This window comes from Halichoerus grypus, chromosome 9 (assembly GCF_964656455.1).
Source record: "Halichoerus grypus chromosome 9, mHalGry1.hap1.1, whole genome shotgun sequence".
NCBI lineage: Eukaryota > Metazoa > Chordata > Mammalia > Carnivora > Phocidae > Halichoerus > Halichoerus grypus.
In genome coordinates this window covers 135,765,300-135,790,455 of record NC_135720.1, presented here as the reverse complement: position 1 = coordinate 135,790,455, position 25,156 = coordinate 135,765,300, and the positions used below count along the sequence as shown (strand labels likewise).

The window sequence follows — 25,156 nt, the reverse complement described above, 5'->3', positions numbered from 1 at the left end:
AAATTTAGTTCAATTAAGCTGAATTTCTGTGCCAAGTGCATATTTACAAGTTTGTTGGTTTGTTTTCCTTTGGAGCGATTTGAAAATTATTCTCATTTCCAATAATAGTTGATTAAGCTAAACACATTTTATGTGCTTTGTTGAGGACCACAATCTGTTAAGCAGGAATAATTTACTACTTTGATTTTGGTGAAACATGCAGTTGTCAGTCTTAAGAAAATTTTATTTTAGGAAAGAACGAGCAGTCAAAAGATACAAGTTAAATTTTATTGTCATGTAGCAAGAAGGTGTTATAATCTACAATTATGTTCCCTACCAACAGCATCATGTCCAATACACTTTATTCAAATAATTATAAACACCTTATTTAATCTATGATTGACAAAGGAAAATAAATCCAGCACTAATGTTCTAAAATGCACAAAGAACAAATCAGAAGTACAGGAATGTGATGGTCTAGGATGTGTCTGGGGAACTCAAAATGATCCACTCTAATAACAGTCAAGGACTAGATGAAGAGAAGGAAAAAGGATAGGATTAAAATAAAAAAAAATGTTTGGGATTCCTGGGTGGCTCAGTCAGTTGAGCACCTGCCTTCGGCTCAGGTCATGATCCCGGGGTCCTGGGATGGAGTCCCTCATTGGGCTCCCTGCTCAGCGGGGAGCCTGCTTCTCCCTCTGCCTGCTGCTCCCCCTGCTTGTGTGCTCTCTCTCTCTAGCAAATAAATAAATGAATAAAGTCTTTTTAAAAATGTTTGGAATCAATTTTAAAGTATAAAAAGTCATAAATGTTTTAAAGCAAAAAGAAGTCAGGAAGGATGCTCTGATCGGTTTATGTCAAACATGGAAAAACCTCATTAGATCAGGGTTTTAAACAACTCTGTGCAGTGTGGAGAAGCAGTTTGGGTTGTGGAGGCAGGTAAATTCTACTGACGGCAGTTGCAAGAGGTTACCCAAAAGATGGTGAGGACCTCAACTTGGTAGAGAAGGTGGCAAGAAAACACGTGCGATATACAATAGTCATTTCTGGAGAATGTTCAATAGAACTGGATGAAAGGTGAAAGATACTTATGAGAAAAACAAATCTGAGATTTCCAGTTTGAACAGCTAATTGGCGATGTCCTCAACCATCAATTGGAACAGAAAAGTACAGAGATAAATATTATAGTGAAAAGATACTGAGTCCTACTGGCATATGTATAGTTTTAAAGTCTGAATGACATGGAGGTGCAGCAATGAGGGTTTCCAGTGAGCCAGAAAAACAAAACAAACCTGCCTTGTACATTCACATTTGTAGAACTAAGCAAACCTCAGCTTTTGGGTTAAAAAATAAATATATATACTGGAGTCTCTATAGGACAAAACATTTTCCCAACTCCCACTCACTTTGCATTTGTACTTTCTAAAGTATCTCTGATACAGCTCTTTCTTTATTCCCATACTCACTGACTTGTTCAGAACTTTGTTTTGCATGGTCTCTTATAACAATCACTCAACTGGTCTTCCTGCTTTCAGGATGCTTATCAGAAACATAGATATGTTTGCTGCACAGATATCAGAATCATTTTTATGGAATATGTACAACAATGAGTTCAATCAGTGGCACAATGGGACATAACACCTCCTTTACATGAGATTGATTTTGTAATGTATTTGTACTGTCCTGAAGTAAAATTGACCAATATTTTAGCTCATCAATACATTTAATTTCAAAACAAATCAGTAAAAATAATAAAGATGAAATAAAAGTAAGCTGTGGTAAAATAAGGCAGATTCCAATATGGAAACGTTCAGGCACTGTTCAATGTCAGACACCAACCGGAAGACATAATGAAGTAAACTACTGCTTGTATCTTTATGTAGAGTCTCAGTGGATAAACAAATGGGGCCCCATGCAGTTATGCGGGCTGGTGTACCACTGCCATTGATGATATAATTTCCTTAATACATACAAGACTTTTGGTAAAGTTGCCAATGCAATGAGAAGTCTTTTATTTGCACTGTAGTTGTATTCCTGGAAAATGTGAGGTATGTTACAGCAAACAGTATGGCACAGAAGTATGAAATAGATTTAAGGTGCAGGTTCCAAGCATTATAATTCAGCTATAATTTATTTTTTTTAATATTTATTTATTTATTTATTTGAGAGAGGGAGAGAGAGAGTGCTCATGCACACAGAGGGAGAGGGAAAGGGGGAAGCAGGCTCCCCGCTGAGCAGGGAGCCCAGCGCGGGGCTGGATCCCAGGACCCTGGGATCATGACCTGAGCTTAAGGCAGATGCTTAACCAACTGAACAACCCAGGCGCCCCAGTTCAGCTATAATTTAAATGAATGTCCAACATGACATTTCAAAGTTGCGTGAAGGGAAGAGAAAATTCATTATATAGAAAAGTCCCATGTATTGCAGGGGAGTAAAATCTCCTACTGGATACCAGTAGTGCCTCCTAGGTGGTATAATAATCTAAAAATTGCTCTCTGAAGGGTCATATGGCCCTTTTAAATGTTCTACATGCTTTAGGACTAGATTGGTAAGTAGTGCAATTTGAAGAAATGATGATGGGAAACTTTCCAAATTTGATGAAAGATGTAACTTTACAATTCAAGAAACTCAGCAAATCTAAACAGGTTAATTTCAAAGAAACCCATGCCTAGATACATCATGATCAAACTATTAAATATCAAAGATTAAGTATGGAAACCAGCTTGAAAAAATATGATATATTACATACAGGGAAATAGTGATTAAAATAATTGCAGATTTATCATCAGAAGACAGTGAAGCAGGTCTTTAAAGGACTATATGTAAAGGAGTCAAAGCATAATTCTATACCCATATAAAGTATCCTTTAGGAATGAAATCAAAAGAAAGATATTTTCAAAGTAAAACTAAGGGAACTTGTCACCAGCTGACCTGCTTTATAAAAACTGATAAAAAGAATTTTCATAGACTGAAGGAAAAGGATCCCAGAGACAATCTAGGATTTTCAGAATTTAAGAAAGAAGATCAAAAATAGTAAATATCTGGGCAAATACAAAAGACTAGCGTCAACTCTTTAGTTTTTAAAATTCTATATAAGTATTTAAAACAAGATTATACCATTAATCTGGTTGAGTTGCCAAAATACATGGAGTTAATATAAAAATTTTAACACAAAGGAGAGTGGGTATGGGCCTTTTTGCTAGGTTTCTATATTTATGTGATGTGGTACAATTTTAATTTTAAGTAGACTATGAAAGATTAGACATGTATATCATATTGCCTAGATCAATCAATAGAAACTAATGCAAAGAAATAGAACTGCAAAAGTCAACAGGTAAATTAAAATATTTTAAAATATTCAAATAATCCAAAAAAGAGAAGGAAAATGGGAAATGAAAGGAAGAAAAACAGAAGAGAAAAACAAAACATTAAAATAGTACATTTGAATAGAAGCAAGTAATTGCTACCTATCAGGAAAATTTCAGAAAATTACAAATAGAATCTAATATTAGATGATTCAGTGATTCCACCTTTGGGCATATACTAAAACAACTGAAAGTGGGGACTCTAACAGATATGTGTACACTCATGTTCACAACAGCCTTATTCACAAGAGCCAAAACAAGTGGAAGCAATGCAAGTGTCCACAGGTGGATGCATGGATAAGCCAACTGTGATAGACACGCACCATGTCGTATCATCGGCCTTAAAAGGAAGGGAATTCTGATGCATGCCACAGCATGGATGAGTTCAGAGGATACTATACTAAGTGAAATAAGCCAATCATAAAAAGATAAAGAGTGTACGATTCCACTTATATGAAGTACTTGGAATAGTCAAATTCATAGAGACAGGAAGTAGAAGGGCAGGGGCCAGGGGCAGAGCCTGGGGGAAGGAGAAGTTGCTGCTCAATGGGTTTTGCAAGATAGAAAGGGTTCTGGTTGCACAACAATGTGAATGCACTTACTACTGAACTGCACACTTAAAAATGGTGAAAATGGTAAGTTTTATGTTATGTGTATTTTACCACAATTTCAAAAAATCTCTTCCAACTCATAATAAGGATACAAACAACCCAATAAAAAATGGTGAAAATCGTTGAATGGAGACTTCACAGATGAAGACACATACATGGCCAAAGAATATCCACAACATCAACAGTCATCAGAAAAATGCAAATTCAAGCCACATAAAATATCACCACATCCCATTATAATGGCCAAAATTAAAATTACTTACCATACCACGTACTGGAGAGAATGTGGAACCCCTGTGAAAACACAAAATGATATAAGTAACCTTAGAAAACTTTTTTTTCTTAAAAAGTTAAAGATACATCTGCTACTCCTCTTTGAGATATTTCCAAAATATATGTTTGCCCACACAAAGACCATGCCATTGAAATTTATATACTTTGTGTGTATTGTTAAAAGTAATAAATAGATTTAAAATAAATATGCATCTTTATATATCCACACATATTTTGTTGTTAATTTTCCTCTTAGCACTTAAAATACTGTTTTAGGTGAAATAATTATACTGTACTACACTCATATTAAGCTTTTAAATGGTACCTCGTTGTATAACATTAGAGTTGCAAAAAATTAATACCATTTATTGAAGGCCTGCTATACACCAGATCTCTTATATAGGTTGTATCATTTAATCCCTGCATTACACTCTATTTGGCTAAAATTAATTGAGCAGTTGCTATTTGCTAAACACTTTAAGCAGGAAATTTGATGTAGATATTTCCATTGTCCTCATTTTACTTGTCCTATATATAAAGAACCAATTACACACTTAAAAGCTGACAGTCCAAAATAAAGTTGCTCAGAAGCCTTCAGACCAGCGGTTCTCACTTGGGGACAGTTTTGTGCCCCAGGGGACCCATGGCAACCTCTGGAGACATTCTCTGGTTATCACAGTTGGTGGAATACTACTGGCATCTAGTGGGTAGAGGCCAGGAATGCTGCTGAACATCCTACATCACACAGAACTGTCTCCTACAGCAGAGAATTAACCAGCTCAAAATGCCAATCGTGCCACCAAGTTTGAGAAATCCTACATCGGACCCATAATCTAAAACCCTCATCTCACGGTAGATTAAAACCTACTCACTTTTTCTGCCCAGGTCCCATCCTCCTTTGCATGATTGTATGGACATGGCACAAAGAAGAAAGAGAAAGGAAGACGGGGTCTCCCTATACCTTCACTATTTCAGGAGGCTGCCCTCACACACACACCCCCGCCCCCCAGAATCATCCTGCTTTAGTCCTTTCTTCCATCAATAGTGTGGCATTTTGGCACTTCTCCTATGATGGCTAAATACCCACTTCTACACATCTCCCTTTTCTGTGTGAGTGTTGGGATTTGGGTATACAGCAAGGAGAGGCTGTCTGACCCCTTTAACATCTTATGATGCCCCTGCTTGCTTTGCACACCCCACTCCTCTTTACGATTTGACCATCCTGCAAGTGGCCTCCATCACACCCTCTCTTTGTGCCCTGACCATTAAAAAAGCTGATAAAATGTATAGTCCCAAAGAGTGTAAGAATAGGAAATGGGAGGTTGGTTACAAATTTAAATCTCGACGTTCAGTCTGAACCATTAACCTATATTCCATTTTCTCTCCTGTCCAGTCAAAATAGCCTTGATATCCTTTTGACTTTACTTTCCGTCAGGGTGACAGCAGCAATAACGGACTTGAAAGTGGAACAGAATATTCTATGTCAAGGTGCGGCTTACTTCAAGTTTTTGTATCGACAAGTCCTCAGGATTGGAAGATAATTTTCTTGAATGAACTAGTATAAAGTCCGTATTCCAAGCAGCTCTTGGCTTTCTCCAGAACTTCAAAACCACAGAATAAAATAGCAATCTTTTGTAATAGAATGCTGACTCCACCTGCAGTTAGAAAGACATCCACAAGAACCCCACTCCTAAAAAAAAAAAAAGAAAAGTTCCTTCTAGCAAAGACCTTGGAAGAGAAGGGTTTATTTAGAAGACGGCAATGAATTCTGAGTTGAATTTATGCATCTCCATGCTCCAGTATGACTTCTAGAAATAGATAATAAGAGCTAGATTTCTATATTGGAATTGATGGATCATTCGTAAGTGTGTTATTGCTCAGATTTGGCTTAAAGAGAAATTGAAGTGAAGTTCCCAGGTCTCATCTGAAATATCCCTGCCTCTGTTCATTCCATATTATCCTCATGAAATTATCTTTACTGCATTTCTCCTTACATTTCTCAGTGACTGACCTACAAGTCTTATTGGAGTTGTTTCCATGGCTTGGTCTTTGGTCTCTCACATCACTGTAGGTACGAGAAGGTAGCATGAACTTTTGAATGGCACTTTTTTATTCAATTCAAATTCCTCTCAAATGTTTATGCTTTTAGTACTCCTGGGTTGTCAAAAACTGGACATTAGTGAATTCACAAAGAGTAAGTCTCATAAATAAAGGAAAAGAAAGCTGAAATCCCAGGAAAGACTCAAGACAAAGTGACAGTAGTTTTTGCTCATTTTGAAATGTTTTCTTTTCTTCTGACTTGAAATTTGCCCTTTTAGAATGGTACAACTTCGATGTGATAGTGGGAATAACCTTAAGTGAGACAGAAAAAATAAATTCCCTATCTGGCTACACTCAAGTCTTACTGGCAACTGAATAGCCAGAAAGCAAAGATGAAGGATTTCTAAGATGGGCACAGAGTGATCACAACAGGGTGTGTAATCCAACAAGGGCAACTACTGAAAGCTTAGATAATAAGCTTAGAACAATCTCCTTGATAGCATCTATTACTCTGACAGCCAACACCGATATCCCAGTAGCAACCTGCCCACGTGGTGCCCAAATCTGGGTTTCTAGTACCATTCTCCAATAAAGGACTACGTGCAGAAATGACTAATTCTAACACTAGAGGAGGAAATACACATGATATTACTGGACCATCTTCTAGTGTCAGAAAGTTAGAACGTGCTAAAAACAAACAAAAACTCCACCATAACCCAAGTGTGTCAAAGGAACACAGGGACCAACTGTGTGAAAGAGCTTCCAACAGGGGCTCCTGGGTGGCTCAGTCAGTTGAGCGTCCAACTCTTGGTTTCAGCTCAGGTCGTGATCTCGAGGTTGTGAGATCAAGCCCTGCCACCGGCTCTGCGCTCAGTGCAGAGTCTGCTTCAGATTCTCTCCATCTCCCTCTGCCCCTCTCCCCTGTGCTTGCTCACTCTCTCTCTCTCTCAAATAAATAATCTTACAAAAAAAAAAGAAAGAACTCCCAATGGCCAATGCTGGAACAATTTGAGCAATAAAATAAATAACAGTAATATTGGATTTTAACCCACAGACTAAAATAAATATCCATGAGTACACACTGATAAAAATTATTGAATAAATAGGGAGAATAGATCAATATTCTTATGTAGAAGAATTCCAAATAATTTATGTAGCTCTTTCACACATAAGGAGATAGAAGATAACTCCTCATTCTTTAAGTGTGAGCTGTGAGCAGCAACTTTCTTCCCAAGAGCAAAGTTTGGAAAGGAAGGGAAAAAAAAGAGTAACTTAGTAGTGGAAAATTTGAAGAATACTACCTCAAATCAGGTGGTCAACATCAATAGTGACAAGTTATACTGATCGTGTTTACCCTTGATCTGATGTGATAAGAATGGCATCTCACCTCTGTGGATTTCCTCCCCAAAACCCATAACCCAGTCTAATCATGAGAAAAACATCAGAGAACTCCCAGCTGAGGGACATCCTACCAAGTACTGACCAGCTCTCCTCAAAACTGTCAATTAAAAACAAGAAAAGCCTGAAAAACTGTCACAACCAAGAGGAGCCTAAGGAGACGTGACAACTAAATGTATTGTGATACCTGGGTGAGATCCTGGGACAGAAAAAGAACATTAGAGGAAAACTGGGGAAATCTTAATAAATTATAGACTTTAGTTAATATTAACGTATCAATATTGGTTCATGAATTATAATAAATGTAATACGCTTACATAAGATGTTAATAGGAGAAACTAACTATGGGGTATACAGGAACTCTCCATAGAATCTTCGAAATGATTCTGTAACTCTAAAACTGTCCTAAGATGAAAAGGCTATTTTAGAAAACAATAAAACATTCTTGTTTGAATTTGCTATATACTTGCAAAAGTGAGATTGACCCTAGGCAGAAACAAACATAAAAAAGTTGTATGAAATGCCAAATTGACCACCTAAATTCTTGCTCCAGAACACAGTTAGTCTAAGCTTGGCATCCCTATCTCAGCACCCTTCCCTAACAGGGCTTGTTGTTATCAGTTATCAGTCTCTTCTCTCCATTCCATATTACTATCCCGTACACCAGCCCTCAGCAAGTTAATCTGATAAGCAAATCTACATTAACAGAAAAAGGTAAAAGAATAATTGTCAGTTAACATAGCAATGTGTCAACTGTGGTCATCTGGAGGCAAGACACTCTCATCCCTTATTGATTCTCATAGTGGAGTTGTCAGACAAGAGAGGCGAGGGTGGGTTCAGCAGCAGATGCATATCAAGATAGGTGGTGCTTGGTCTCTGTTCCCTTATGTATAGCTGTGCACCTAAAGTAGGTCCACCTTTCTGGAAAGACAATGGGAAGGCAGTCACCAGATTTCCCATAATACAGAGGATCAGCCAGTAAGAATTTCTAGAAATAGCCATGAAAAAGACTAAATTACTAGTCTTCAGGAGATGGTGTCATAGACCATTCCTATGTTATGGACTTTAGTCTACCTGGGAGATCACTGCTGGGTGTGTGCTTTCTATCAAGTTCTTCTATGAAATCATGTCATTTTCTACTTCATCTATAAGGCCTATGAAAAAACAGCCTCATGGATGAGCATCATATTAATATACTAGGGAGAAATGGTATTCAAAGGACTCTACGAAATACCAGGGCTGAATTACACTGGCTTTTGTGAAGCAGGCATACCTCATCCATTTCATCTCTAGCTAGTTATTCCAGTAGCTGCCTCTTAAAAAATCATTTAAATCAAACCACACTTCCCTTTACAGACAGACGAAATCACTTGCAGCTAATCCATCTCCTACTTTAATGCCCATAGAAATGAAGAACAGGTTGCACAAGCACGATGGCTGGGAGACAGCAGTCATCCGTTTCCTTATAGTATACAAGTTTGATCGTGTTTGCCTAATTATCCCATTAACCTGTACCTAAAGATCCAATTACTCCAGCTGTGGGTGATTGAATAAAGGGCAATTGCAACAGATACCAGGCAGGAGACATGTGCATACCTCATCTGTAAAGTTTGTAATTGCTGGCTCAGTCTTTCACCAAGAAATTCCTAGGGCAGCATAGATAACTGAAGTGTTTTCAAAGTGCACTTTCTAAACTGGTAAATATTTATTTAAATTCTAAATGTTTATTATGAATCAAAGTACTCCTCCTTCTTAAGTTCACATTGTGCTATTCCCAACATTTTCCTCAAAGGATTTATAAAAATCGAGCCTACCAAACCAGATTCTAAGTATTGTTCCTCCAATTCAGGTAGATGTCATCAGATAAATAGAGGTCTCTAATTCAAGATAGGGATGCATGAACCAATGACCTAGGCTTTCTTTGGGTGTGATTAAATATGTGTAAATTATTCATTAAAGCATCATTTTCCTATAAAAAAATTCTATATTAAATAGCTAGCATCAACATTTAGTTATGGTTTCTGACCTCAAATGGACCCTCAATGCTGGCCACAAATCCTTACATTTTTTTCCAGTTAGGTCCCCCACAGAAACTCACAAGCTTTTTGTCCCCTCATCTTAAATATCAAATCCTACCATCTCTACCATCCGTCTGAGCAGGTGAGTTCCTCCAACCTCATAGTGAAGTAGACATCATCATCCAAAGGCCACAACATGGCCTTCAACCACACCCAATGTCTCCTCCTTGCACTTTTCATCAAAGACTAATTCATACCTAAATCTCAATCTCTCTTATCTTCCCAGAGACCTCTTTACTCCATTGATTATCTTCTCATTCCTGTATCTTCTGCCACTACTTCTCCCTCTCTATTGGCTTCTTCCCATTAACATTTATATCTGTTCAAGACATTGCTATCTTTAAAAGGAATTGTTCAGCTGACATTCTCCCCCAGCAATTTCATTATCACTCTCTTCCTTTTTAGAACCAAACTTCCTACACGGGCACACCTCCTGATGGCTCAATCCACTCTAATGGAGTTCTGCTTATGCAGCTCCACCAAAATGGATCTTGTTGAGGTCACCAGTTGATCTCCATGTTGATAAATCAATAGTTGTTAATAATGATTTTGCCTGTAACTATTGATCATTACCTTTCTCTCCTCTTTTCTTGGCTTACGTGACTCTTCATTTTTATTCCTCCTTCCTTTCTGTCTCCTCTTGTCATTTACCTGTTCTTCCAAGATATCCACATGGCACAGTCCCTCACTTTCTTAAGGTTATTATTCAAATTTTACCTACCCAATAAAGCTTTCTTTCATCACCTTATTTAAAATTGCAAATTTCCAACAGAAAAAAACAAGTGTTGATGATGATGTGAAGAAATTGGAACACTTGTACACTATTTGTGGGAAAGTAAAATGGTATAGCCACTATGGAAAACAGTATGGAGGTTTCTCAAAAAATAAAAATAGAATTACCATATGATGCAGCAATTCCACTCCTGGGAATATTGAAAGCAGGGACTAAAACAGATATTTGTACACCCACATTCACAGCAGTATTGTTCACAATAGCCAAAAGGTGGGAAGCACCCCAAATGTGCATTGTTGGATGAACAGACAAACAAAACATGGTATGTCCATACGATGGAATATTATTCAGCCTCAAAGGTAAGGAAATTTTGACAGAGGCTACAACATGGATAAACCTAGAGGATATTATGCTAAAATAAGCCAGTCACAAAAAGATAAATACTGTATGATTCCACTTATATCAGGTATCTAGAGTAGTCAAGTTTATAGAGACAGAAAGTAGAATGGTGATTACCAGGGGTTGGGGGAGAGAAGAATGGGGAGTTGTTGCTTAATGGATATAGAGTTTCCATTTTTTCAAGATGAAATGAGTTCTGGAAATTGGTTACATGACAGTGTGAATGTACTTGACACTACTGAACTGCATAAAAATGGTCAAGATGGTAAGTTTTATATTATGTATCTTTTGCAATGACTAAAAATTTACAAATTATAGATTTCCCATTCCTGCTCTTCTTTTCTCCATAGCATCTATTACCAACTGATATGTATTTTACTTGTATATTTTATTGTCTGTCTCTCCCCACTAGAATGTAAACTACATGAGGGCAGGGATTTTCATGTTTGGTATACTGATATATCTCCATTGCCTGAAACAATGTCTTGCATATATTAGGTGTTAAAGTATTTTTTGAATTTTGAATGACTTAATAAATTTTGTTGGACTTTTTCCTGTGCTTTCCCTAAATGTCAATTTAGTTCTGTCACATGTCCTCTCAACATCTCAATCTGTTTAATCTCTATGGGAGATTGCATTCATTTTAATTACTAACTACAAGTTCATACTTCTAAAAAAATGTACCTACAGTTTGGATTTCTCTTCTGGGATTCATACTCTTATGCCTACTAAATATCTACATTTGGCTGATGTCCCACTCACCTCAAAGTCAATAGCTCTAAAACAAAGCACTTCTTCTCTCTCAAATCAGCTCCCCTTTGTGTGTTTTTTTGCAAAAAATTTACTCAGTTTCCAAGACAGCAACCTGACATTCATCATCGACTCCTCATTCTTCCTATTTTCCACATAAAATCACATGAAAGCCTATAATTTATACCTCTAATTATTAATTGAATCTGTTCATTTGAGTTGTTTCAAGTTTTGAGCTATTGCTGGTAAGGCTGCTATGAAATTCTTTTGCATTTCTTTTTGATGAATAAATAAATGAATTTTTGAGGATATATAAATAAGAAAAGAATTTCTTGGTCATTAGATATCTATATATTTGGTTTTAGTAGCTACTGATGGATTTCCAACATATTGGTACCAAATTACACTCCCTCCAACACTATATGGGAACTCTAATTGGTCTATATCATTTCAACATTTGGTATCATCAGTCTTTTTAATTTTTGCTATTCTGGTAGGTATATAATAGTATCACTTTGTGGTTTTACTTGTACTTCCCCAAATAACTAATAATATCAAGCAACTTTTGATATGTTTTGGGACCATTTTCATATCTTCTTTTGTAAAGTGCTTGTTCAAATTTTGCCCATTTTTTTATAGAGTGTGACCTGTATTTTCCTTAATGATTTACAGAAGTTTTTAAATATTCTAGATGCAAATTATTTATGGACTATATGAATACTAATATAGTCTCCCATTCTATTGTTGCTTTTTCACTCTTAATGATGGATTTAATGAATAAGGGTTCTTAATTCTAGTGTAATCCATTTATCAATTTTTCTTTTATTGTCAGATTTGTTGTGTACTGTTGAATAAAATTTTGATTATCCTAAAATCTTGAAGATATTCTCTTGTTTTATCATCTAGAACCTTTATGTCTTTCTTTTCCATATACATCTACAATCTACCTAGAATTCTTTTTTTATATATGGTGTGAGGAAGGGGTAAAGTTTATTTTTTCCATATAAATAAGCAGTTGTCCCCATTTTTTTCTAGGATTTAACCTCAGATTATGTTGACTTCCATTTTTTTCTAACTTTACACAAATATCAAATTGTCATACTACTAGCTTTATAATAACTTTGACAACTGGCAATATAATTCTTTCAGATATGTTGTTTTTATTTAAAATTATTTTGGTTATTCTTGGTTCTTTGGAATTCTGAATAAACTTTAGAATCAGCTTATAAATTTCTATAAGAGCTTGCTTGTATTTTGCTTGTTGTTGCATTAAGTCTATAGATCAATGTGTGGAAATTTGACATACTTCAATATTGAGTTTCCTAATCCATGAGTATGGTATATTCCCTAATTTATTAGGTATTTTTAAATATATATCAATAATGTTTTATAGTTTTCTGTGTAGAATTTTGAACATCTTTCAATAGATTTATTCCTTGTATTTGACATATCTTTGTTATGATATCTTTGTTTAAAAAAAAACATTTTTTTTTCTTGACTTACTGTACTGATACTTACAGCAAAATGTTGAATAGAAGTTGTGGTATCAGACATCCTTGCGTCTAATTCCAGAATAGTTTTCTTGAATGGAAAACGCTCACAGAGGATAAGATTGAGTGCATCTTGAAGCATATCCCTTTTCTCTAGGATATTAAAACCTCAAATACTGGATATCTTGATAACTCTCTAGTACCTTCATACAGATAATTTTTTCTATTTTATCCAGCTTCCCTAGCTGTTCTTAGCAAGAAATTTGGCCAAACATAAGCTATTCCACAATTACTGGAAGCAAGAATATTAATAAGGGCTTTTGACACTGCTTTACTCCGAAAGAAACCATGCCTCATCTTGCCTTTCTGGACATTTGAAACACAGGCTGGAGAGAATTTTCCATTAAAAATATATGGCAATTGTTTTGCACCATTTTAAATTTCAGTTTAATTTATATCAATAAGTAAATCCCCCTGAATTTCTGTGAAGAAATTTTGCCAAGAATTGGCTCATAAGATATCTAAAAATCTGTATCCCACGTTCCATCCATGAACACAGAGCAGGTTTTCTCTTTTTTCTTTGTCTTTTTTTTTTTTTTTTTCCTGAGAGAGATAGAGGACAGGGGTGAGGAGGGGCAGAGGGAGAGGGAGAGAGAGAGACTCTTAAGCAGCCTCCACCCCCAGTGTGGAGCCTAACATGGGGCTCAATCTCGATAAGCCAATCAAGAGTCTGAAACTTAACTGTGCCACCCAGGCGCCCCATAGAGCAGGTTTTAAAGATTGCTGTACATTTTTTATTGAATCTGATAGCAAGGAAGTACACATTCATTCTATTTTTATTATCACCAGTATTATAAAATGTTTACTGTCTTGGATAAGTTATACTTCACAAATTGAAAATAAAGCTAGTCCATAGTGGTTTTAATAAAAAAAAGAAAGAAAGAAAAAGAAAATGCTCCTACATTAAGCCTGAATCCTTTGCTATAATCAAAGCATCCTTTGGTGCTCATTGATCTCCCACCTCTTAAAAGATATATAATACTATGAGCAGAATTTTAAATGATTTTCTAGGAATTGCCTGACTCCCTGTTTGAAAGGAATAATAGGCAGTGGTGTGTCTGGCTGTAATATTACTAGATTTTGTTAATCTACTTCTTCAAACAGCCCCGATATCCACATATGTACATATCCACAAAGTACATGAACCTTATCCAGATCAATAGTTCATTTATGCGCAGAAGATGGAGAGAATAAAATATGGTATCATATAGTATAAACTCAAAAGTAATGTATATTCATATAACACTTGAGTTTACAAGGCAGCTTCACACATTGTAATTGAATTGTTTTTTTACAATTACCCTATAAGATATATTTGACAATAATAATAACTAACATTGTTTGAGTACAGTGTCCTTCTACTACAACATGTGCTTTTATAATACCAGTTGCTCTTAGGCAATTTGTAAGTACAGGAACAATGTCATTATAACATGGTAGTATTTGTGTTGGTTCTAGTTCCTAGGTCATAAATAAGATCTGGAGTAGCAGAATTATAACTATTATCAGAAGGAATGGCACACAAACTAGAAAAGACAAAACAACTGCAAAAAAGAAGAAGAAAGTCAAAAGACTCACTTTACCACATTTCAAAACTTACTATAAAACCATGGTAACCAAGATGTCATGGTATTGTTAAAAGCTAGGCAAATAGATCAATGGAACAGAACATAGAGGCCAGAAATAAACAAACACGAATATAGAGAAGTGGTTTTGACAAAGAAGCAAAGGCAATTCAATGGAAAAAGTATAGTCTCTTCAACAAATTGTACTGAAACAATTAGGTGTCCATAGACAAAAACATTAACCTCAGCACATACCTTATGCCTTATACAAAAATTAACTCAATATAAATCATAGACCTGAATGAAAAATGTAAAACCATAAAAATTCTTTAAAAAAGTATAGGAGAAAACCTGCATGACTTAGGATTTGGAGATGAATTTTTAATACAACATCATAAACCCAATCCTTAAACTTAAAAAAAAAAAAAAAAGAATAAATTAGGGTGCCTGGGTGGCTCAGTCGGTTAAGCATCTGCTTTCGGCTCAGCTCATGATCCCAGGGTCCTGGGATCAAGCCCCATATCAGGCTCCCTGCTCAGCAGGGAGCCTGCCTCTCCCTCTGCCTTCCACTCCGCCTGCTTGTACTCTCTCTCTCTCTGGCAAATAAATAAATTAAATCTTTTTTTTTAAATGACAAATTATATTTTATTAATATTTAAAACTTCTGCTCTTTAAAAGACACTGTTAAGAGAATGAAAAGGCAAGCCACAGAATGGGAGAAATATTTGCCAATCACATATCTTATAAATAACTTGTATCCCAAATATATAAATAATTTCTAAACATAACAATAAGAAAACAAAAAGCACAATTAAAAACAGGCAAAAGATTTAAACACAGACTTCACCAAAATCTGGCAACTACATGGGCACGTAAGCCTTTGAAAGAGTCTCACTATCATTTGTCACTAGGAAATTGAAAGTTAAAATCACAATAAGATCCAATCTACATATATTAGAATAGCTAAAATACTTTTTAAAAACCTTACAATATCACATGCTGAGGATACAGAGCAACAAGGACTCTCATCACTGCTGGTGAGAAGGCAAAATAGTACAGCCATTTTGGAAGAGAGTTTAGCAGTTTATTATAAAGTGAAACATAGATTTACCATTTGATCCAGTACTTGTGCTCCTAGGTACTTACTGAAGTGAAATAGAAGCTTGTGTTCACAGAAAAACCTGTAGGTGATGTTCTCTGCAGCTTTATTCATAATTACCCAGAACTGGAAGCAATCAAGATGTCCTTCAACTGATGAATACATAAACAAGCTGTTACATCAATACAATAGGATACTATTCAATAATAAAAAGCTATTGATTCACACGACATAGACAGCTCTGAAATGCATTTTGCGAAGTAAGAAAGTCAGATCCAAAAAGCTACATATTATCTGACTACATCAGAAAAAAAGCAAAACTAAAAGGATGGAAAACATATCCGCGATTTTCAGAGCTTAGGGAAATAGGAAATGACAGCTTAAAAGGGAGGCAGAAGGAAATTTTTATGGTAATGGAACTGTTCTCCATGGTCCTGGAGTTGTAGACCAAACCATTCACCAAAACCCATGGAAACATACGTCACAAAGAGTGAACATTAAACATGCACATTAAAAACAAAATCAAACAGGATGTCAGGGGGATCCCAGGATGGAATGTAGAGTATGACAAATGGATCTGTGTCACAAATGTATAAATAACCTCATTGGAGTGGTGGGGAAAAAAGGGGCTGACCTATGTAAGTAACTTTGAAAACAGTGCTTGACTAGAAATTATAAGGTTAAGTACAGACATAAGAAACAGCCCATAACCACTGTACTCTAGTTGATACATTGTTTTCTCATGATGAAATGAATGAATCATTCTGAAACTGTCTAAAATATGTACTGGGAGTCAAACAGATTAGTAAATGGATAGTGGATGGCGAGAGCCAGGTTTCTCATTGTCAGAGAGGGAAGTTACAGATCATCAAGGGGTAGGAGGGAACGAGAATGAACCATGCGGTAATGAATTAGAGTCAGGGACATAAACTCATGTTTAGTTGACTATATATACAGATGATAGATACAGAGATAATTAGGGATATAATAGACATCCAGATATATCATAACTCTGATAAAAAGGCCTAGAAGGAATGATACCCCAGTAGCAATGAACACACCCGGTACCCAAATCTTGGTTTCTATGTCCTATTCTGCAATGACAGGAACCAGAACTTCTTAGAGGAATGGTTTATTCCAGGATTGTAACAGGAATATTAAAGTTGAGCCCGGAGATCTTTGAGGGTGAGAAAGGAAGTGCTCAAAAAAAAAAAAAAAAAAAAATAGGGCCATGTCAAGGGACACAGAAGCCAACCTAAAAGTGCCCCCAATGGCCAAAGCTGAAAGAATTTGAGCAAAGAAATAAGTTATGCAATATGGCATTATAACTCAAAAGATAAATACAGGTGAATCCATACTGACATAAATAAATAATTGAATAAATAACTAATGGAGGTAAAGACCTAAATTTTCCTTATAAAAGGATTCTAAATGATATATGGAATGAAGCTTAATTTCCCCCTCCTCCTGACTGTGGGCTGGAATTAGTGACTCACCTCCAAAGGAGAGAGTAGGTCAAGTTACAGTGGAGAAACCTACGAACACCAGCTTGTCACATGGGTAACATTATCCCCCCCAGCCCCCCCAGCACCCCCCAACACCCCCCCACCATGATGTGATAAGAAGGGCTCCTCACCTTGTGGTATTCTTCCCCCAAACCTAGAACCACTGTCTAAGCATGACAAAAACAGCAGAAAACTCAACTGAGGACATTCTGCAAAATACCTGAGCAGTTCCTCTTAAAAATTCCAAAGCAGTGAAAAACAGAAAGTCTGTGAAATTATCACAGGCCAGAAGAAGCTAAGGACACATGAAGACTAAACGCAGTGCGCTAACCTGGATTGGCTCCTGAAACAGAAAAGGACAGTAGTGGAAAGACTGCAGAAATCCGAATAAACTATAAAGTTCAGTCAATTATAAAGTACCAATCTCGGCGTCTTGATTATGACAAGCTTATCATGGTAATGTAAAATGTTAACATTAGGGGAAACTGGGTAAGGGGTTGGGAATTCTGATTATCTCTGCGACTTTACTGCAAATCCAAAATTATTCCAAAAGAAAACAGTTATTTTAAAATACCCTAGGTGTAGTTTAAAAAATAAGAAACTAAAAAATTCAACTGGACATAAATGTTATTAATGTTTTGATGTTAATTGAGTATAATTTGGGATTTGCCTTGTCATGTAAATTTTTTTAATTTTGAAAACATGAGTCTTCCCCTCTAAATGGCACGACATCATGTTGGTGTATTATATTGGGGTTTACATTGATTAATAAATATGCAAAACTTGAGGGCGCCTGGGTGGCTCAGTTGGTTAAGCGACTGCCTTCGGCTCAGGTCATGATCCTGGAGTCACAGGATCGAGTCCCGCATCGGGCTCCCTGCTCGGCAGGGAGTCTGCTTCTCCCTCTGACCCTCCCCCCTCTCATGCTCTCTCTCTCTCATTCCCTCTCTCAAATAAATAAATAAAATCTTTAAAATAAATAAATAAATAAATAAGCGAAACTTGAAAAACTACATAAATAAATAAAAACATGAGAAAATAATACTTTTAATTTTATATTTACTCTGAATTTTATCTTGGATGAAAATGCAATTTGGGGGACTTAAAATGCATTTAGCTTATTACTCTAGATAGAAAACATTATATAAAATTCTTGATTATAAAGGCAAACAAAACATTTTTGGGGGGAGAAAATGGTCAGTGCCAGGGCTTACAACTTCCTGCTTCTCTGCCTGAGATCTTTCTCTAGCACCACGGGATCTTGCTCAGTCAGTGCACAGAAAAGCCCAAAGCATGAGGAATTTAATACTCTCAGAGATAATCAGCAACTAAAGAGGGTCAACGTCAGTGAATAAAGTCCCCCAGCTTTCCTGTCTCACTGTGTACAATTCTTGGATGTGGACTGCACTAATGAGGGGCACTAATGAAAATGCATTCAGGTTAATCAGCTATTATTAGAAAGAGAAATAATTTCAGAAATGCTTCAGAGGAAAATAAACTAATCAACCTCCAAACGTGCTTTTGGCATAGAAAACTAATTTCCTGTAATTGTACTACATATTAAAGAGAAATAACTTTATCATGAATGTGTATAAAGGCAAAAGTGGGGGTGTTGTTTTTTGTTTTGCTTTGTTTTGTTTTTTTAGTGAAAGATATGCTTCCAAGGGGGACTCAGTCCCAGCTGTCCAGGGTGATAGGCTGTTCTCAGTTACCTACTTTTTGGCTTTTTCGCCTCTCCTGTCTCAATCTCCTTGCTCTGTCCCTTCCCAGGATAACCTCCTAAACAAGTTACCTACACCAAAGTCCTTTCCTCAGGCTTGCTTCTGTGGGGAAACATCACTGCACAAGCAAGAGAACACTCAGATATGTGCAGCAATAAAATTCAGCGAACTCTGCTCTGTTGCTAATTTTTAACCATACTAAAGCCCAATGACACCTTTATTTGTAATTCTGATGGTGCGTTTTTCAAGGTAGGAAAATAGAACATATTTTATTTAGTGAATTTGTTAGCTACATATGTAACTTTAAAAATATTGAGGGGCGCCTGGGTGGCTCAGTCGTTAAGTGTCTGCCTTCGGCTCAGGTCATGATCTCAGGGTCCTGGGATCAAGCCCCACATCGGGCTCCCTGCTCAGCGGGAAGCCTGCTTATCCCTCTCCCACTCCCCCCGCTTGTGTTCCTGCTCTTGCTATCTCTCTCTCTGTCAAATAAATAAATAAAATCTTAAAAAAAAAAAATTTAGATATACAATGGGTAGGCTTTCTACCCCAAGCTCCAAAATGTATGAGACAGAACTGTCACCTGGAAACACTAAGTCATGTCTAGGGTTCTGACTATTGAGCCTCTTTACCTGTCTACAGGTGAGGAAGCATCCACAGGCCCTTTCAAAATTATAGATTGGAGTTTTATTTAAAAAAAAAAAATTTGAATGAAGGGGGGGAAATTGGAGGGGGAGACGAACCATGAGAGACGATGGACTCTGAAAAACAAACTGAGGGTTCTAGAGGGGAGGTGGGTGGGAGGATGGGTTAGCCTGGTGATGGGTATTAAAGAGGGCACGTTCTGCATGGAGCACTGGGTGTTATGCACAAACAATGAATCGTGGAACACTACATCCAAAACTAATGATGTAATGTATGGTGATTAACATAACAATAAAAAAGTGTCTTTGTGCAACAACTCAAAAAATAAAAAAATCAGAGTTAGGAGTGGAAGATTTGGATTATAAAAAAAAAAAATTAGCAGTAGTTCTCATTGGAAGAATAAACCTAGGAGTCTTAGTCTGGTCATCAAAAGAGGGAAGTAATCTGCTGTGTCGCTCTCCTAGGAACCAATGGCAGTTGGGTCAGCATTCTCTGTCTCATAGCAAAGAAACGTCTGGAGAATCCCACGTCTCTCTCCAGCGGCAGTGCCCTACATCTATCAGGAAAAATGTACTGGGTATCTGTTTCGAGGAGGTAATGAAGTTCTGGCTTACTGACTAGTGTTTCACTAATAACACACCCCCTTCAAGCTATGCGTCTTTAAAAGAAAAAAAATGGCATTGTACTCTAAGCCAGAGTTTTCTAGGGGCACCTGGGTGGCTCAGTCAGTTAAGCATCTACCTTCGGCTCAGGTCATGGTCCTGGGTTCTGGGATTGAGTCCTGTATCAGGCTCCATGCTCAGCAGGGAGCCTGCTTCTTCCTCTGCCTGCCACCATCCCCCTGCTTGTGCTCTCTCTCTCTCTGATAAATAAATAAATAAAATCTTAAAAAAAAAAAAAAAAGAAAGAGCTTTCTATCTACAACCATTTCATTCATTCATTCATTCATTCATTCAGCCATTCATACTGTATAGACATAAATTCTTATATATTTCTATTTTATTCAGTGGGTGACAATCCACTACATTACTGGTTTGGGTCTCTAACCATGCAAGGCTTAAGCAATGGAACAGCTCTAGTGTTATTTTGACATATTCCCATCTTTCTCAAGAAACTCCATGCTTCCTTGTTCCACGAGACAGTCTAAGTTTATCTATCTTGCAGTCTCCTACCCCCAGCCCTGGATTCAGCCATTCTTCAAGAATCCAGGCTCCTGTAGTGGAAATTAGTATTCAGAGCTAATTAATAAAGATGGAATCATGGAATTAGAAAATCATGATTTGGCAAATGCTGTAGTAACAACTGCTTCAGACAAGAATCATCAGTGGATGTTAAAAACCACTGGTGAAAGTCTGATGAGGGACAGAATATTTACATAGCTTCAGAGTATCTCCCCACAAAATACTTACTAATGACAGAAAAAAAAAATAGTATAACTTTAAAATAACACTAATAGGGGTGCCTGGGTGGTGCAGTTAGTTAAGTGTCCAACTCTGGGTTTCGGCTCAGGTCATGATCTCATGGGTTGTGGGGTTGAGCCCCCAGCCCCCCACCCCCCTGCACTCCCACACCCCGCCCCACCCCACATCAGGCCCTGCACTCAGCCGGGAGTCTGCTTAAGACTTTCTCTCCCTCTCCTTCTGCTCACTCTCAGAATCTCTCTCTCTAAGATAAATATCTTTAAAAATATTTAAAAAACAAAGTAACACTAATAATAACAGAAGAAACCTGTTAGACACCATCTTAACGAAACAATAAAAAGTATCATCATCGAGTCATGGTTCAAAATGATCTCATGAGCCCCCTGATACGGTGTGCTGAGAGCACAGTCTCGCTTTGGTGACAATCTTGCAGAAATACATAATCTAAGTCTAATAATGAGGAAACACAAAGACAAACTGAAAGATATTCTTACAAAATTACTGGTCCAAACTCTGAAAATATACCAAGGTTATGAAAAGCAAACAAAAATCAAGGAATAAAGTGGACAAGACAGAGTATGTAATGCAACTTGTGGTTGAATCCTGGCCAAAATTTTTTTTCCCATAAAAGGCATAAATGAGACAATGGCTACAATTTGAATAAAGTTTAGATATTAGTATATTATCAATGTGTTATGATTTTCACAGTTGTACTGTGGCTATGTAAGTAAACATGATTTTTTTTTTTAAGATTTTATTTATTTATTTGACAGAGAAAGAAAGCGAAAGAGCACAAGTAGGAGGAGCAACAGAAGGAGAGGGAGAAATGCGGGGCTCAATCCCAGGACCCTGGGATCATGACCGGAGCTGAAGGCAGACGCCTAACCAACGAGCCACCCAGGTGTCCCCCCTTTTTTTATTTTTTAAAAGATTAACATGTCTCTTTCTTAGCTAATGTGCACTAAGATGTTTGGTGATAAAGGGCATCATGTCTGCTACTTACTATGAAATGGTTCAAAAAATAGTATATATGTTTGTGTTATATCTGTGTACACACACATAAGAATAGGAGGAGAAAGAGGAAGAGAGACAAGATAACAAAGATGTGATAAAATGTCAATAATTGGTATATCTTACTGAGGGATACATGGGAGTGTTTTGTACTATGTTTGCAACTGGTCTCTAAGTTTGAAATTATTTCAAAATAAAAAGTTACAAAAGATAACACAAAAATAAACTCAAAAGGATTAAACACCTAATGTGAGACCTGAAACCATAAAAATCCTAGAAGAGAGCACAGGCAATAATGTCTCTAACATGGGTGGTAGTAACATTTTTCTAGATATATCTCTTGAGACAAAGGAAATAAAGGCAAAGATAAACTATTGAGACTACATCAGAATAAAAAGTTTCTTCCCAGCAAAGGAAACAATCAACAAAACTAAACAACAACCTACTGAAGAGAAGATATTTGCAAATGATATATCCAATAAGAGGTTAATACCTAAAATATATAAAGAACTTACACAATTCGACACCCAAAAAGCAAATAATCCAATTTAAAATGGGCAGAAGACATGAACAGACATTTCTCCAAAGAAGACATCCAGATGACCAACAGATACATGAAGAGATGCTCAACATCACTTATCATCAGGGAAATAGGAATCAAAACCACAATGAGATATCACCTCACAGCTGTCAGGATGGCTAAAACCAAAACACAAGAAATAACAACTGTTGGTATGGATGTGAAGAAAAAGGAAGCCTCTTGCACTATTGGTGGGAATGTAAACCGATGCAGCCACTGTGGAAAACAGTACAGAGTCTCCTCAAAAAGGTAAAAATAGAACTACCCTACAATCTGGTAATCACACTACTGAGTACCCAAAAAATACAAAAACACTAATTCAAAGGGATACATGCATCCCTATGTTTATAGCAGCATTATTTACCATAACCAAATTATGGAAGCAGCTCAAGTGTCCATCGACAGATGAACGGATAAAGATGTGATATGTATACATATATATAATGGAATATTACTCAGCCATAAAAAAAATAGAATCTTGCCATTTGCAACAACATGGGTGGAGCTAGAGAGCATAATGCTAAGCAAAATAAGTCAAAGACAGATACCATGTGATTTCACTCATATGTGGAATTTAAGAAACAAAACAAGCAAAGGGGGGGGCGGAGCAAGATGGCGGAGGAGTAGGAGACCTGGATTTTGTCTCCTCTCAGGAATTCAGCTGGATAGGGATCAAACCATTCTGAACACCTACAAACTCAACAGGAGATCGAAGAAAAGAATAGCAGCAACTCTCTGAACAGAAAAGCGACCACTTTCTGGAAGCAGGGACCCAACAAGCGGCAGATCCAGGGAGACTCACCTTCTTCCCCCGGGAGGAGAGGTGCGGGAGCGCACCGCGGGGATCTGCTGGGTTTGGAGACTCCACCCGGGGTCGGGTGCCAGATAGAAAGGCGCGGTCACAGGCCGGGTGAGCGCGGAGCGTGGCCGGGGACCGGGGAGACGGGAGTGACTGACTGCTTTTCTCTGGGGGCTCACTGAGGAGCGGGACCCCGAGTTCTCGGCTCCGCCGGGGCGGAGACTGGGAGGCCGCTATTTTCACTCTCCGCCTCCAAAGCTGTACGGAAAGCTTGCAGGGAACAAAAGCTCCCGAGAGCAAACCCGAGCGGATTACTTAGCCCGGACCGGCAAGGGCGGGGCAATTCCACCTCCGGCAAAGACATTTGGGAACCACGGCAACAGGCCCCTCCCCCAGAAGATCAGCGAGAACAGCCAGCCAAGACCAAGTTTACCCATCAATGAGAACGGCAGAACTCCAGCGCTAGGGGAATACTGCACATAGAATTCATGGCTTTTTTACCATGATTCTTTAGTCTTTCAAAGTAAATTATTTTTTTTAACTTTTTTTCTTTTTTCTTTTTTTCTTTTTTTTTGAATTTTTCTTTTTCCCTTTTTCAACCAACATCTTATCAATCCCTTTTTTTTAAAAAAAAATCTTTATTTTTCATTTTTAAAGTCATATTCTATCCCTTCATAGTAGTTACCCGTATTTTTGGCATATATATATAAGTTGTTCTCTCTTTAAAATTTTGAGATAGTTTCTTCTAACAGATCAAAATATACTCTAAATCTCTAGTGTATGTTTTTTTTCTACTCCCCTGCCTGATCACATTCTCTCTCTTCTTTCTTTTTTTTTTTTAAATCCTCTTCTTTCTTTTTTCAAACAACTTATCAAATCCTTTTATAAAATTTTTTATAATTTCCATCTTTACAGTCATATTCCATCCCTTCATCATATCAACCCTTATTTTTGTACATATATAAGTTTTTCTTTCTTTAAAATTTTGGGAGGGACTTTCTTTTAACAGACCAAAATACACCCAAAATCTAGTGTGTGGCACTGATCTATAAACCAGCCTGATCATATTTGATCACATTCTGTTTTTGTTTTGTTTTGTTTTGTTCTGCTTTTGTATGTTTTTATCTTTATCTTTTTCTTTTTCTTTTTTCTTTTTTTCTTTCTTTTTCTTTTTTCTCTCTTTCCCTTTCTTTTCCCACTGCTTCAGGTCTTTTCTGATTTGTTTAGAGTATATTTTCTGGGGACGTTGTTACCCTGCTAGCATTTTGTTCTCTCATTAATCTATTCTCCTCTGCACAAAATGACAAGACGGAAAAAATCACCTCAACAAAAAGAACAAGAGGTAGTACCGACTGCCAGGGACCTACTCAATACGGACATTAGTACGATGTCAGATCTAGAGTTCAGAATCATCACTTTAAAGATACTAGCTGGGCTTGAAAAAAGCATGGAAGTTATTAGAGAAACCCTTTCTGGAGAAGTAAAAGAACTAAAATCGAACCAAGGAGAAATCAAAAAGGCTATTAATGAGGTGCAATCAAATATGGGGGCACTAACTGCTAGGATAAATGAGGCAGAAGAAAGAATCAGTGAGATAGAAGACCAAATGATGGAAAATAAAGAAGCTGAGAAAAAGA

At 37.0% G+C, this 25,156-nt stretch overlaps 1 long non-coding RNA gene across 1 annotated transcript in view; it reads right to left on the bottom strand.

Annotated features, from left to right (window-relative positions):
* LOC144379117 (uncharacterized) overlaps positions 1-25,156 on the bottom strand; it is a 420,220-nt gene that overhangs the window by 58,730 nt on the left and 336,334 nt on the right. The window contains exon 6 of the long non-coding RNA XR_013441422.1: positions 4,219-4,249. This is a non-coding gene — a long non-coding RNA (uncharacterized LOC144379117). The remainder of the gene's footprint in view (positions 1-4,218; positions 4,250-25,156) is intronic.